The sequence below is a fragment of the Patella vulgata genome, chromosome 5 (assembly GCF_932274485.2).
Source record: "Patella vulgata chromosome 5, xgPatVulg1.2, whole genome shotgun sequence".
Classification (NCBI taxonomy): Eukaryota; Metazoa; Mollusca; class Gastropoda; family Patellidae; genus Patella; species Patella vulgata.
This window is the reverse complement of record NC_065883.2, coordinates 46,878,592-46,894,070: the sequence shown is the minus strand read 5'-3', so window position 1 is coordinate 46,894,070 and position 15,479 is coordinate 46,878,592. Positions and strand designations below refer to the sequence as shown.

The window sequence follows — 15,479 nt, the reverse complement described above, 5'->3', positions numbered from 1 at the left end:
AAATAATGAGAAATTATTTTAAAATAGTTTTTTGTTAACTATCAGCTTTGTTTACAAATCCACTGGGCTACATGTGCTCCTGTTGTGTTATTATTTACAAACAAAGTCACGTGAACCAATCAGCAACCAGGATAACGAAATCATGCAGCATTCATCCAAATTTACAACTAAAATTAATCCATTAACATCGGAGCCAAGTGAACACAATATACCCCAAAAACATATCAGTATGTTTAAAAACATATATATCGATGGTTATAATATACTAATATGAGTAAATAACAACAATAGAACACTCCGCATAGCAGTTTTTGCAATGGTGAAAATTGAAAAAAATCACGTCCGCCAAGGCGGACCACCTGGACAGAGGCCCTTATATCAACAATCTGCGTATCAGTTTACAACCATGAAAATTGGGATACAAGTAAAAAAGACATAACATGAGGTGTGCAGACCATGTTCAATGATGTGTGTGCATTTTAAGAATAAAAATAATTATATTGAAACTTACCTTCAAGTTCGGAAACCGCTAAAATCCAAAATAATTCACGGATCTGAAAAAAAAAATTCCCGGCTTAACCGCCATTAAAAATTTTATCACGTAGAACGAAACATCGCGAGATTTAAAAAAAAACCACAAGATTTATGATAAATTGAAAATAGCATCACCCCAATGCCTCTTGTAATACGCGCTGCTATGACGTAACGTTTTTTGATTCCGGCTGACTGTTGAAATAGTGACGTGCCTACAAAAGACATATTGTTAGCTTCTGACATGTGTATTAATTCTACAAGCCTTCTGTATTTATTGCCCTTCAACCCAAAATGCTTTCTGTAGATCCCATATTATGTAATATATGATTGGTGCAATACCCATGCTGTTAGTCTTAATTGGGAAGACATATAAAAAAAAAAGGATTTAATCAGGGTAGGGAGTCGACATGTACTCACGTAAATCAGATGCGTGAGATTTATCATTCATGGATGTGTTGTCAGTGTGGGAAATACTGTTTTAAATGGATATATAAATAAACGTTTTATGATTGTGGACGAAACGGTATGTGCATCTCAAGAAAGCTTTGCTTCGAAACCGTCCCGTCGACATTAAAAGTCCAACATCTGTTTCACGGTAGAGATCTTGAAAAATAATCCCCGGATTATAGCAGGCATTACAGGATGCGAGTCAGTTCATCCCATAACCGGTTCACCCCGGGCTGTTTCATCTCAATCTAATTTTCTATCGGGCTGTTTCACCCCGGGCTGTTTCATCCCCCTTGTTATTATAATAGCAGTTAATTAACTGAGTTGTACTTATTGTCGAATAAACTGTTAAACACTTACTTGTTGTTAAATAAACATGTACTTTATTGTTTATTATTAAATAAACATGCAATTAATTGTTATGGATTAGTAATAAAAACATGACGCGAGAGTTGAGTTGTATTTACACATTTATGTAAGAAGCCAGATAAATGAACAATTAAAATTAATTACTTTGATTTAAAGCGTTATCTAACTATAAATATGATCCGAAAACGTGTAAAACGTGTAAAAGATGGTTCATGGATGGGACTTTTAAAGTAGTTAAAAAGCCGTTTTCCCAGTTGTGGTCCATACATGGTCTTTTGAAAAAAGGGGACAGTATGAAGCAGGTGCCGCTATGTTTCGTCCTGATGACAAGAAGGACGTCCGAAGACTATTGTAGGTACTATTACATATAAAAGAAAGATATTAACCTGCAGTAGAATATGGCATGATGGACTTTGAACCAGGTTGCTGGTCAGCTATCAGAAAAGTGTTCCCCGGGATGAAGTTAAAGGGCTGTGTTTTTCATTGGAAACAATGCGTTTGGAGGAAGGTTCAGGGTGTTGGTTTGGCGGGTACTTACTACGAAAGGAAGACCACGTCCGTAGTTTGATGGCGCTACCTTTTTCTACCCGCCGACCACATGCGAGCTGCCTTCGACAAGTTGTGTCTGATGGCAAACACGGACCCTTTACGGGAACTCGTTTCGTATATCCGACAAACCTGGTTTGAGTCCTCTGTCTATTCTTTAAATAACATCAGCATCTTCATGATGGCTTTCCGAACAAATAATGATTGTGAAGGTAAGTTACATTCAATAGTATTTACATTCAATATTATTTACATTCAATAGTAATTAGTAGTTTAATTGAATATTCTTATACAATGTTGACATTCTTTAATATGAGATTAATGTATTTCAGGATGGCACAGGCGTCTTAATTCAAGGTGTGTTGGAGCGGGTCTAAGTTTTTATATTTTAGTACCAATTTTAAAGGAAGAGGGAGAATTGATAGACATGCAGTGGACAATGGTTGAAGAAGGTGTGAATTTTAGAAATTGTAGAAAAACATATTGTAAAATAAACTCTAAGATATTTGAAGCCTGGGGGCAATACACTGATCGATCCATCACAACAAGTGCCTTTTTAAAACTAGCGGGTAACTATGTGGCCATAAATAGTTAATTTACTGAAATTTATGTACAAATGATAATAGATAATTTAATGAAATAGTTTAACGAATACATTTATTTATGAAATAATTTAATTTAACATATACATTTCTTTATAAAATAATTTAACAAATACATTTATTCAAGAAATAATTTAATGAAATTAAAGTAATTTAACAAATATATTTATTTATAAAAGCCGTAAATACATTTATTTATAAAAGCCGTACATAGATAATTTAATGAACTCAAAGTAATTGATTTATGTATGATTTATGTATGAAATGATTTATGTATGAAATGATTTATGTATGAAATGATTTATGTATGAAATGATACAAATAGTATTACTAAAAGTGCCATGACATGTTGTTATTGTCATAAATGTATGAATAACATATTAAAAATACGTAAAACCTGTTTATTGATTTGTGGGATGAAACGACCCGATATGACGCGATGAAACAGCCCGGGGTCACTTTGGGATGAAACAGCCCGGGGTGAACCGGTCATGGGATGAAACGACCTGCTCCCGCATTACAGATACCTGCGGTCGTATGAATCCTAAAAAATAATATTTCACCGTATCGCAACAGGTCAGTACTAAAACTAACACTTATTTCAACATCGTGCGGCAAAATAGACATTCGGCGACAAAACTGAATGATGACCCACAACTAAACACATCGTAATATCTGAACATAGCACGTGAAATTAGATGTTTTGACAACAAAATTGAACACCTTGCATAATTGGACACCTTGCTTGATTTTAATCATGGCTCGAGAAATTGAACGGTCAAACTAATTATTGAACAGTCGTGAGAATTAGGCGGGACGCTTATAAGTAAACATGTGTTGACAAACTAAACACTAGTTAATTAGACGCTTGGTAATCAAAATTAAACAGTGAGATTTAAATTGGATACAAGTACAAAATGAACACTATTAGCCGAAATTCAACAATAGTTATGAATATTTGAACACAGGACAGAAATTAGTGCTATTTACGCTAGATTAAACGATACCAATGTTAAAGTGATAAGCTTCCCCAGATATTTAATCAATCACACAGTACACCCCATATTTTGTATTACATCCCTGCTAGACACTATTCATTGTGCAAAGAAACCAGTAATGAAGTCTATTTGAAATCAAACATCTTACTTTAAATCTACAGCCAATTTCTGTAGTTCTTCATTCTGGGATTTCAATCTGTCCATTTCATCTAAAGCTTGTTTTAGCTTATACTCTGTAAGCTGGTTAGCTTCACCAGTTTGCATGACAGACATACTCATATACATCATAACTGCAACCCAAATGCACAAAAGTCCAGCAACAATTTTCCAACTTTTCATGACTTCTTAGGCATATCTGTCTAAAAAAAATTGAAGATTGCCACAAGACAAAATCTCTAGACGGTATACATGTAATATCATTGCAGAGAAATTCGATACACTTCTTTGTCTCACTAATGTAAGCAACATATACATCCATATAAATCTAAAGACAGCCACATGCCCACAGTAGCCTATCTGAATGGAAAATTTGGATGTTGACCAAATTTAATATTTCGGCAGAATGCTGCTCAATGTCTGCATGTTCTTTCGTGATACATGTATCACACGCAAAAGAAATATCGTTATATCTTTGGTACATTTAGTTCCTGTGAGTAGTGTACCAGCAGAGGAAAGACAGGTTTAAGTCTGCAAAATTTAATATACGTCTCTGCGTAATCGTTTATCACAGCACCGTAGTTTTTGTCTGTCACCTTTTAGTTTTAATTCATTCGACGATGATAAACAAACGACACAATGATCATGTGACAACCATAATTGAAATTGCTTTAAAATAAAATTTTGTTTCGCTATGTCATAGCCTTCAATAATAACGATAACATTTATAAAAAAGATAGATTGCCAGGCAACAAAGCATTCGCCCACAGCAGCTACATCGTCCGAGCGGTCGACAAGGGTTGTCGCATATTTATTCCTTTGTAGGTAATTGGGGGCCTTTACAAGACAGTTCCATACAGATCAGATTATAAATTTTGTTGTTTGAGGGTTTACAAGGTTCTACAAACTGAAACAAGGGTCTCAACTCTGGAAGTAATCTACTGAAATTGTTGAAATTCAACAGGCTTTTTCATTTTACTAATTCAAATAATGCATATGAATTTCATACAGATCGGATAACTTTTGTCGTTCGAACGTTCACAAGGAACAACAAAGTGAAACAAGGGCCATTACTCACGGCGTAATTAACGGAAATTGCTGAAATTCAATGGGCTTCTACATTTCACTAATTTAAATGATGCATATCAATTTCAAACAGATCGGATGAAAACTGTTGTTATTAGAGCGTTCACATGGATCAATAAAGTGAAACAAGGGTCATAAATCTAGACGTAATAAACGGAAATTTCTGAAATTCAATAGGCTTCTTCACAAGGATCAATAAAGTGAAACAAGGGCCATAACTCTAGACATAATAAAGGGTAAATGCTGAAATTCAATAGGCTTCTTCGTTTCACTAATTTAAATCATGCATATAAATTTCACAAAGATTGGGTGATAACTTTTGGCGTTAACAGCGTTCACAAGGTGCAGTAAAGTGAAACAAGGGCCATAACTCTAGATGTAGTAAACAGAAATTGCTGAAATACAATAGGCTTCTTCGTTTCACTAATCTAAATAATGCATATAAATTTCAGAAAGATCGAATGATAACAACAAAGTGAAACAAGGGCCATAACTCACGGCATAATTAATGGAAATTGCTGAAATTTAATGGGCTTCTTCATTTCACTAATTTAAAGCTGCAATTTCATATTTTTTAAGTTGTATTTTTAAAATTTATTAATATAAAGCCTTAAAATAGATGGTATCTATAAACCGTCCTACCTTGTTAAAGAATAATCCTATAAGTCACTATTGCCAGCTGAGAAATTGGCAAAAATATCATTTTCAACTTCAAATTCCAACGTTTGAAGGTAGCTAATGCATGGAGGCAATAGGAAAACAAGGGACGTAATTGTGTTATTATTTCCTGTGTCAATGATTTTTGAGGGTGGGAAATAATACCCATGGTCGTATAATAGTGAGTTTTGATAACCTATTGAGCAAAAGACATAGAAATAATTATGTTTTGACTTTCTTAGATGAAAACTGTTGTTATTAGAGTGTTCACAAGGTTCAATAAAGTGAAACAAGGGCAATAACTCGAGATGTAATAAACAGAAATTGTTGAAATTCAACAGGCTTCTTCGTTTCACTAACTTAAATATTGCATATAAATTTCACAAAAATCGTATGTTAACTTTTGGCATTAGAGCGTTCACAAGGTTCAACAAAGTGAAACAGGGGCCATAACTCTAGACATAATAAACAGAAATCATTGAAATTAAATAGGCTTCTTCATCTCACTAATGTAAACAACATATATCAATTTTAAAACAACTGGATGATAACTTGCGGCGATAAAGCGTTCACAAGAAATTGTGGACAACGGACGGACCGACTAACGGACAGCAATATACGTCCACATTTCAATGTGGGCATATAAAAAGCTTCTGTCAGCTTGTGTATAAAGTAAACCAGCGGCTGCCAGGCAGGATACGCCCACATTTTCGAGAGATGGATAGAGAACAAGCTAAAAAAGAAAGTGATTTTTCCTACAATCAAGGGCCACAATTCAGGAAATTACAATTCGATATGCGCAAATATCGAAAGGAACCGAGATCTTGGGGTTATAAACTTACATTTCAAGTTTCATCAAAATAGTATTAAAATTGTGACCTCTATAGGGTCCACAACCTTGATATACCATATTTTTACGCTATTTGAGAACTAAGGGCGCCATTTTGTCTGAAAGTTTTGGGTCGATTTTCACGAAATTGGAACTCAGCCGTCCTTAGGGTGCAACGGTGATATAATAATATGTTTTTTTAAATCGGATGAAAATTATGACCTCTATAGTGTCCACAAGCTAAACCAGCGGCTGCCAGGCAGGATACGCCTACATTTTCGAGAGATAGATAGAGAACAAGCTAACAAGAAAGTGATTTTTCCTACAATCAAGGGACATAATTCAGGAAATTCCAATTCGATATGCGCGGATATCGAAAGGAACTGAGATCTTTGTGTTATAAACTTACATTTCAAGTTTCAACAAAATCGGATAAAAATTGCGACCTCTATAGGGTCCACAAACTTGATATACCGTATTTTTACGCTATCTGAGAACGAACGGCGGCCATTTTGTCCGTCAATTTTAGGCTGATTTTCACAATCCTTAGGGTGTAATGATGATATAATAATACGTTTTTTTAAATCGGATAAAAATTATGACCTCTATAGGGTCCACAAGCTAAAAACGCAATTTTTCGTACGATCAGGGGCCATAATTCAGGAAGTTATGTTCCGATATGCGCTAATATCAAAAGGAACCGAGATCTTTGGGTTATAAGCATACATTTCAAGTTTAAACCAAATCGGATAAAAACGCAATTTTTCGTACAATCAGGGGCCATAATTCAGGAAGTTATGTTCCGATATGCGCTAATATCAAAAGGAACCTAGATCTTTGGGTTATAAGCATACATTTCAAGTTTAAACCAAATCGGATAAAAATTGCGTCAATACTATATACCGGAAAACACCGGAAAACAACTGGAAAACACCATTTTATACTGAATACTGGAAAACACCGGAAAAACACTAAATACCGGAAAACATCCTAAATACCGGAAAACACCCTAAATAAGTAACCCGGAGCCTGGTCCTCTCTGTGCGGTTTTGGACCAAGTGAGCGCCGATGAAGGAAGGTCAAGGTCATTACGATGTTCGTTTTACAAATAGCCCCCCCACAAAAAAAAATTCAATTTTTTTTCTCCCAAATTGTTTTGACGAAAAAAAAATTCTGTCCCCAAAGAAAAAAAAAATTGGTTTTACAAAAAAAATATTCCGTAGAAAATAATTTTACAGAGAAAAATACTGGAAAATCTTTTTTGCGAGAAATTTGGGAGAAGAAATTGTTAAAAAAAATCTGAAAAGAAATTTTTCTTTGACTGTAGGCGATCGCTCGCTTGTATGTTAATGAACTTATTTCATCAGCGCTCACCTGGTCCAAAACCACACACGAGGACCAAACTCCGAAATACTAAATAGCTACCGGAAAACTTAGAAGAGTAAACTGTGCCCGAGATTTTTTTTAGAGAGTGCACAGCGCCGCGCCGCTCCAAGAGGGAACATCGTCATGGTGGGACGGGGGGTGGAATTGTCCAGTCACGTGACGAACATAGATCTTCCATTCCTCAACCCATATTATTTTCACAGTCATTGTCATTAATCACAAATTACGGGATGATATACGAAAATGCAGGTTTACTTTGAAATAGTGCAAATGATACTTTTCCATCTACAATCTTCAGATCAAAGGATGCAAGTTCTTACACAGTGCAGCATAATTTGTGCAACAGAAGACATCTCGAATATCGATTGTCGGAAAAAACATTTTCTCGGTGTAAGTCTTCGATCAGCCACCAGGAAGTGGTTAACAAAGTAATGATTTATTACGATAGTAGTACATAAAACAAATTGGTTGCCTGAGGTTCTCGGGGGGAAAGTCGCCTCATCGGCTAGAGTCCTCTATTTCACAAACAAAAACAACAATTGCTTCCTTGAAAATTTATCGGTCAACCCTTTTCACAGACGTCGAGCTTACCACTTCCCGTCAATGCAGTAAGATAGAATATGTAGTTTTCTCATGGACAATTGGGCGAAAGTTGGGGTTTTCTCAAGGAAAACTGGTCAACGAGTTGGGGGAAAAAAGCTTGAAAAGTAATCCAGAAAAAAATCCTGTGTGCGGCCCTCGGAATATGATGGAATATGTTGAATATTATTATGGTTCAAGTGATTATATTGACCCTGGAATGAAAGTAAGCTCAGAAACAAGTAGATTTTTAGCCCTTCCAACGAGATGGATAGCTCTTGGAAAGGATAGACACTTTTCAGATTACAGCCTGTCCGAGAATTGCGTGGCATCCATTTCGTTTGGTGATTAGGACACATAGCGGTTAAACCTGGAACTTCAACTCGAACTATTCAGAGATTTATTAACTCGCTTTTGATGATACTTGCTGTTTTATGATGCGATTTTTTGTTACCTAGGGAGGAGTTGGCCTAATCGTGCCTTCCACTAATTCGTACCACCCTGATGCCAGCGTTACTGGTAAGAATCAGGAGACCGGCGCAACCGGCATATAACAGGGCCCTCAGATCGCTGTGTTTAATCTACTGAAATACTGAAATCTACTAAAATTTACTGAAAACTAAAATTAAAATACAAAATAAAATATGGTCAATGATGGAGGTAGACTGATTGCATCTTTTAAAACATTCAAAACATATTAGGCATCAACAAAATTTTGGAGAAAAAAAAATCATAAATTTTTTTATTTTTTTTGGGGGGGGGGGGGGCTATTTGTAAAACGAACATCATAATGACCTTGACCTTCCTTCATCGGCACTCACTTGGTCCAAAACCGCACACAGAGGACCAGGCTCCGGGTTACCTATTTAGGGTGTTTTCCGGTATTTAGGATGTTTTCCGGTATTTAGTGTTTTTTCGGTGTTTTCCGGTATTCAGTATAAAATGGTGTTTTACGGTGTTTTCCTGTGTTTTCTGGTATATAGTATGGCCCTAAAAATTGTGACCTCTACAGTGTTCACAAGCTAAAAACGTGATTTTTCGTACAATCAGGGGCCATAATCCATGAAGTTACAGTCCGATACATGCCAATATCGAAATGAACCGAGATCTGAGGGTGATAAACCTATATTTCAAGTTTCATTGAAATCGGATAAAAATTATGACCTGTAGACTGTTCACAAAAAATTGTGGACGGACGGACAGGGGCGACGACAATATACGTCCACATGAAAATGTGGGCGTATAAAGATCATTATGTTAAACAGTATTTAAAACTAAAGCTAATGTCGCTGATTCAATCATTGACCTAATTCCAGCGATGTCATGTGTCATCGGTATTCGGCATTGGAGATTTTGTCGGAAAAATATATTTTTATCAATGACTGTTTCTCGGGATATTCGGTGTTCTATCGGTGGATTATATTCAATGACGATTTAAATTGAACTAACAACTAGTCTGTGAAACCATCAAAAGTATGATCTATTTATTATAATATCTACCTGGAATTCATATTTAGAGTGTCAAAGACGTGCGATTCTTGAGATTCACAATACAATCCATGATGGGGTCCGCCTGGCTTATTTTCACAATATGTTTCAATGAAGTGTTTAAATTATTTGAATACATTGACAAGATTGATTAGAGGTCAAATTTTGTTTTCATCAGACTGGTAAAATTACGAGTGGACCGGTATTTTTAACCTATTTTTTGAAGCTAGCGGAAACACTTGATAATGGAAGCCATTACAAGACACAAGAAACTGATGAAGAGTCTCAACCTATTAAGTAGTATAATTTTTTTTTATGAACCACAACCAGGTATCGAATATCACCTCTTAAAAGTCAGCAAACATATAGAAAACATGTCATCTAATTGACTGACATCAATATATTATTTAAAAGACAATGATATTAGCCTATTGCTGGGGTATTCACTATATAATTTTAGATTTGAAGTATTGACGAATCTAGCTTTAGGGAGAGAGAGAAATGGGATTTAACATCCATTCGATACAAACAAGGTCATTTCAGGACTAACATATGGTTCAATTTTATTTCAGTAATTTGCTTGCTCATAGGCATCTTTAGCCATGGGAGGAAACTATGCCAGTTGACTCAATAACAGACATTATGATACAACACGCATGCGCTAACCATTCGACCATCCACCCCCCATCTTTAATACTTATCCTAAATGACACCGGGTGTATGCCTTTATCAAGCAAATAGTACAGAATTAATTCAAATTTTATTGGTCTTTGACCATACATGTAAACACCATCTATCAATTTGAAATCAATAGAAAAATAACTTTTAGGCCACAAAAGGGTCCACAAAGATTTAGAGATTTTAAGGCTGTTTATCATAATCCTTTTGATATAAATGCAAATTTTTTCTACTTATAACATTAAAGATAGGTTGCCAGGCAATGAACCATACGCCCATGGCAGCTAAATTGTCTGAGCAGTCGACATATTTATTCTATTGTAGGTAATGAGAGCAAAGTGTCCATAAGATTCAACAACGTGAAATAAGGGCCATAACCCTACAAGTAATTAACAGAAATTGTTGAAATTGTCGTTCACAAGGGGTTCATAAACATCCTTTGTAAATTACTCACAGTAAGCCTATGTTCTCTTGCTTAATGATTAGTTTATGCTAAAACATGCATCATTTAGATCACTCTCCCCCATCCCAGAAGTGTCAACCCCCAGGTATTATAAAACAGGAGAGCAGCAACGAAAAAACAGGAGAATCCAAGAGGGTTTTTTTTTGCATCAAATAACTTCATTTCTATTGATCATTATACTAAAAGTATTTAGCACTTTATACACTGTGCAATCGTTTTTACTGCCTACAACAAATGGAAATTCTTTTGGGTTTCGGGGCAATATTTTAAACATACATTATGCAAGAGCTAAATCTGATAATTGCAAGTCTTTATTTCGGTTTCAGATGTCATAGAAATTATAAATTAGATCTTTATTTACACAACAAGCACAAAATCAACTCTGTAGACCCACGGACGGCTTGGATTCGGCTTGGATTTAAACAGGATTTCATTGATTGATTAAATTTTTAAATGGCGTCGTAAGCGGAGATTAACCATTACGTTGATGTCATTCTCCCAGGAGTTTTAGATCGAGGCTAAATGATAGAGTGTACGAAGTGAGGCCGCATGTCAGTCAATTTGATTGAAAGTTCGATATATACGGCCTTGATATTATGTTTAGTTGTGGTTAAAATGAGAATTTGGATGTCGGTATTATACGCTCTTTTGTCACTTGTGTTTACAGAAAAATTATGGGAATTGATAAACATCGCAACTAACATCACCCCGGTTGAATTGCATCCCCATTGGATCACTGTTTCTTATTTGTCTGCTTCGGGAGTTACGTAGGCCTACCAGTTACAGTACAGGAGTACACGCAGGCTAACAATAAGTCAGCTATAATTATGCCTCATTGATTTGGTTTGTTCCTTTCAAACTTTTGCTTCTTATCTACTATATATTAAAAGTCTTATTTTTAATAAAAATAAATGTGATAGGATTGAATTGCAACCCCGTCTCAAACCGAATATGCTAACGGTACCACAGCCATTGAAAACGTTACTTGATAATCGAGATTATGTAGGTGGAATTAACGCCTGTCAATCAAACAATCAGGCATTCTCAGAGACGGACAGAAAATGACAGAAAATTTTTTTTTTTAAATATTTTGTGTAAATATACATAAAATGCTACCCAAGAGACTTTAATACGGTACTCCAAATAAGTGCTTTTCAGTCACATCTGAGTGACATCATAATCGGTGTTGTAAACGTGAGCTGTTCCCCCTTTGTGCCAGAATTGAATAGCCCGTTTACGACATTATTAATCTAGGGGTTGTTCTTGCACATGCGGGGTGGGTTTTCTATATAAAGGCCTGTGGTGCGATGCATACGTTGCCCCATGATTTTTAAATTATCAACCGATTTTCTTGTAGATTGCCAAGGGTGTTCCACTATAAAAGTACACTAAACATGTAAAAAAAAGAAAAGAATCAAAGCATGTTAGGGGGGCAACGGTTCACTTTAAAATTCGAAATTTTGACGAAAATTTGACATGAAACATTACTAAGTCAAATTATTTACATACATGTAGTATATAAAACTCTTTATAATAACTTTTTAAAGTTGAGAATTAGCAACGATATTCTAGCAAAATTGACAGTTCCTCAGTATTTCTTAAAATCATTATAAATCAGACATTGACTCAGTTTTAACGACTAGTGAAGGAAATGTCAGAGGAAAACGCTTGTATACGTGACTACACCATTTATCAGTTGTTAAAACATTATAGTAATGCACATAATTATGGCAAAGACTTTCGCAAGTTCAGTCTATCCTTCCTGTTTTTCTCTACCGCATGGACCACATTTTGATAATGCTCTTCATCTTTAGTACTAGACATGTATTCAATACAAAGTTTCACACCCCTCTCAGCTGCATCATTTACTACACTTATTATTAGAACAAGAAATTTGGTACGCATCATTGTCAGGCCATGAATCAGGACCACGAGACAGAAAGTCATCGTTTAGTTCCAATACACTGAATAGGAACCAGGAGTCTACAGTCGCCAAATAACTAAGTTTGGAAGACTTGGTGACAGCGCTCGGAAAAACAGGCTTCCCATAGCCAGTTCCAAAGCAATTCACAACGCTTTCAACAGAAAAATTTGGTTTGATGCTCTTCAACTTTTTAGATATAAGTTCTTTATCATTAATTGTTAATTCGTCACTGTTAATTCAACAGTGATAGTGGAATCATTTCCCCAACTAGACACCATAGATGGCGTTTCAGTGCATTTAGAGATCTTAAAATATATGCATCACCATCACATGGCTCGAAATGTTCGTCTATCTACTTGTCTCCGACAGGCGATTTTTATGTTTGACGGGTACATGTAGCAAGTAAAACTAGGTGGACTAAATTTTACTTGATGTTCAGTAAATTAACTTAAGGCCACAATACTCACATCCACGTCCTGTACTCACATTTAATTATTCGTTTCTAAATGCAAGAATTAAGCACGGAAATACCGGGAAAAGCCGCCATTTTCACGGGTTACATTTCACTCTGGCATAGGCTACAGTTACTCACACAGTTTGTAAGTTCAAGTAGCCAGTCTTATAACAATGAATTTCAAATAAATTAAAACGCACCCCCAAGTCATCTGAAATAATTCTACCGTAACTACACCAAAGTAAATAATAGTGGAGGCTGGAAGGAAATGTGCACGGCTCGTTGCCTGATGTATTTAATCATTCAAAAAATTTAAAGCAGTTTCCATAAATAAAGTCTATGAATATTTTATAATACAATTTGACAAAATAAAATAATTAAGTCGGCAAAATATTTTATAAATAAATATAATTTGTACTTAATTTGTAGCATAAATATAGACAGGATGTGAGAAAGGAATTCCAGGGAGTGTTACTTGTCCTCCACATGCAGTACATGTAAATACAGTGCCATGCACATGAGTGATTCGTGTTTTGATATTCAATTTATTACAGATATTATAAAAGCTGAATTCTACGGCGAAGTATTCAATTTAGCATGCAAGTTTGGTACCATGATACTTGGCGAAATTCATTTGGATACGGATGATAGAATTGTACGAATTTTCGAGTCACTGAGCCAAAGCAGATTCGCCGACTTTCAAAATTTTTTTTTGCTTTCCGATGTCGAAGAAATAAAAAGGTTTCATATTACGTTTACATAAAGACCTAAACAATTTAAGAGTGTGTACCTACATATCTGGATATATGTGTGATGTGACTGGTCTTTGATAAGAAAGAGTGACCGGTTAGTTAATGAAGCGACAGGTATGAAGAAAAATTACCCGTCGCTTGCGACAGGTAGCTTTTTTTTAAAAACATTTTGAGGCCTGCCATTACTTCACCTACATGTACATGATGTAAGCACCCACAACAGAGTAATGGTCTGTTGAGTATGTCCTGGATGCTGAGCTAAGAAGATGCCCAGTGTTCGCTGACATCTTGTCAAAGACCATACTTACAACATTATCAGCACATTGACAGTTTTCAAGTAATTCATACGTAAGGTTAGAAAGAATCGTGCCAACGTGCTGATCGGTACCAGGTAAATACGGTGGAATCCCCAAAAGTTTGTCTTCATTCTGGTCACCAACTGGAACTGCCACTCTTTCTACCTTTTCATTTTTATCTGTTAGAGCTAGAGCAGGTAATTGTTTCCCATCCAAGCGGAGAGATGTGAACTTTGGCAGCATCCGCAATTCCCTGACACTTTCAGCTATATGTATGTACTTCACCACTCCCCATTCTCATGCACTTATCACTCTGATAATAAGAAGTACTAACATATCCCCTATTATTTCTTGTATAAATGTTTTGGTATAATTTTCTATTAATATGCAGCTTGTTGAGACGGAGTCATCCTTATTCTAGCTAACGTGGTTATGGATGCTGAATTAATCCTCACCCCTGGGAGAGCAACTAGTCGAACCAGCGGCTGCCAGGCAGGATACGCGAACACTTTGCAAGAGATGGATAGAGAACAAGCTAACCGAAGATAGGTTGCCAGGCAACGAAACATATGCCCACAGCAGCTATATCGGCCGCGCTGTCAACAAGAGTTGTCGCATATTTTTACTTTTTTCAGTAATGAAACATTTATAATACTTTAAAATCTGATTAAGAGTAACAACTCATTAAGTAATTATCAGAAAAACATTAGAATTTATTTGGTTTTAATAAAGTTTTGCCCCATGCTTACGTTTAGTATACGAAACTTTTAACATCATGGATTTCAAGTCATAAAGATTCATTGAAAATCAATATACTTGGTCGTCTCAATACCTAATACTCTGTGTATAAATCTGAAGTCAATCAGATGATAACTTTAGCCTCTAGAGTGTCACAAGATTTTTCAAAGTGATCAAGGGCCATAACTTTGGTAGTAAATATCCGAAATTGTTGAAAATCAATATGATTCTTCATCTCATGGCTTCAAACACTGTGTATAAATTTAAAGTCAATCGGATATTAATTTTAGCCTCTGGAGCGTCCACCGCTGGCCGGCCGGGGGCGACAACAATATACGACCACAATTTAGTGTGGGCGTATAAAAAGTAATTTTTCGTACAATCAGGGGCCATAATTCAGGAAGTTACAATCCGATATGCGCAAATATCGAAAGCAACCAAGATCTTTGCGTTATAAACTTACATTTCATCAAAATCAGAGGAAAATTGTGACTTCT

The 15,479-nt window shown here is 35.7% G+C and overlaps 1 protein-coding gene and 1 pseudogene across 4 annotated transcripts in view; one reads left to right on the top strand and one right to left on the bottom strand.

Annotated features, from left to right (window-relative positions):
• Positions 1 to 15,479, bottom strand: part of LOC126821183 (uncharacterized) — a 115,221-nt gene that overhangs the window by 71,873 nt on the left and 27,869 nt on the right. For all 4 annotated transcript variants that reach the window (XM_056101397.1, XM_050549586.2, XM_050549587.2 and 1 more), the window contains exons 2-3: positions 3,645 to 3,855; positions 512 to 554 (exon numbers count right to left, since the gene is read on the bottom strand). The gene's annotated coding sequence lies outside the window, so the exon portion shown is untranslated. The remainder of the gene's footprint in view (positions 1 to 511; positions 555 to 3,644; positions 3,856 to 15,479) is intronic.
• On the top strand, positions 1,432 to 13,630 carry LOC126821472 (uncharacterized; annotated as a pseudogene).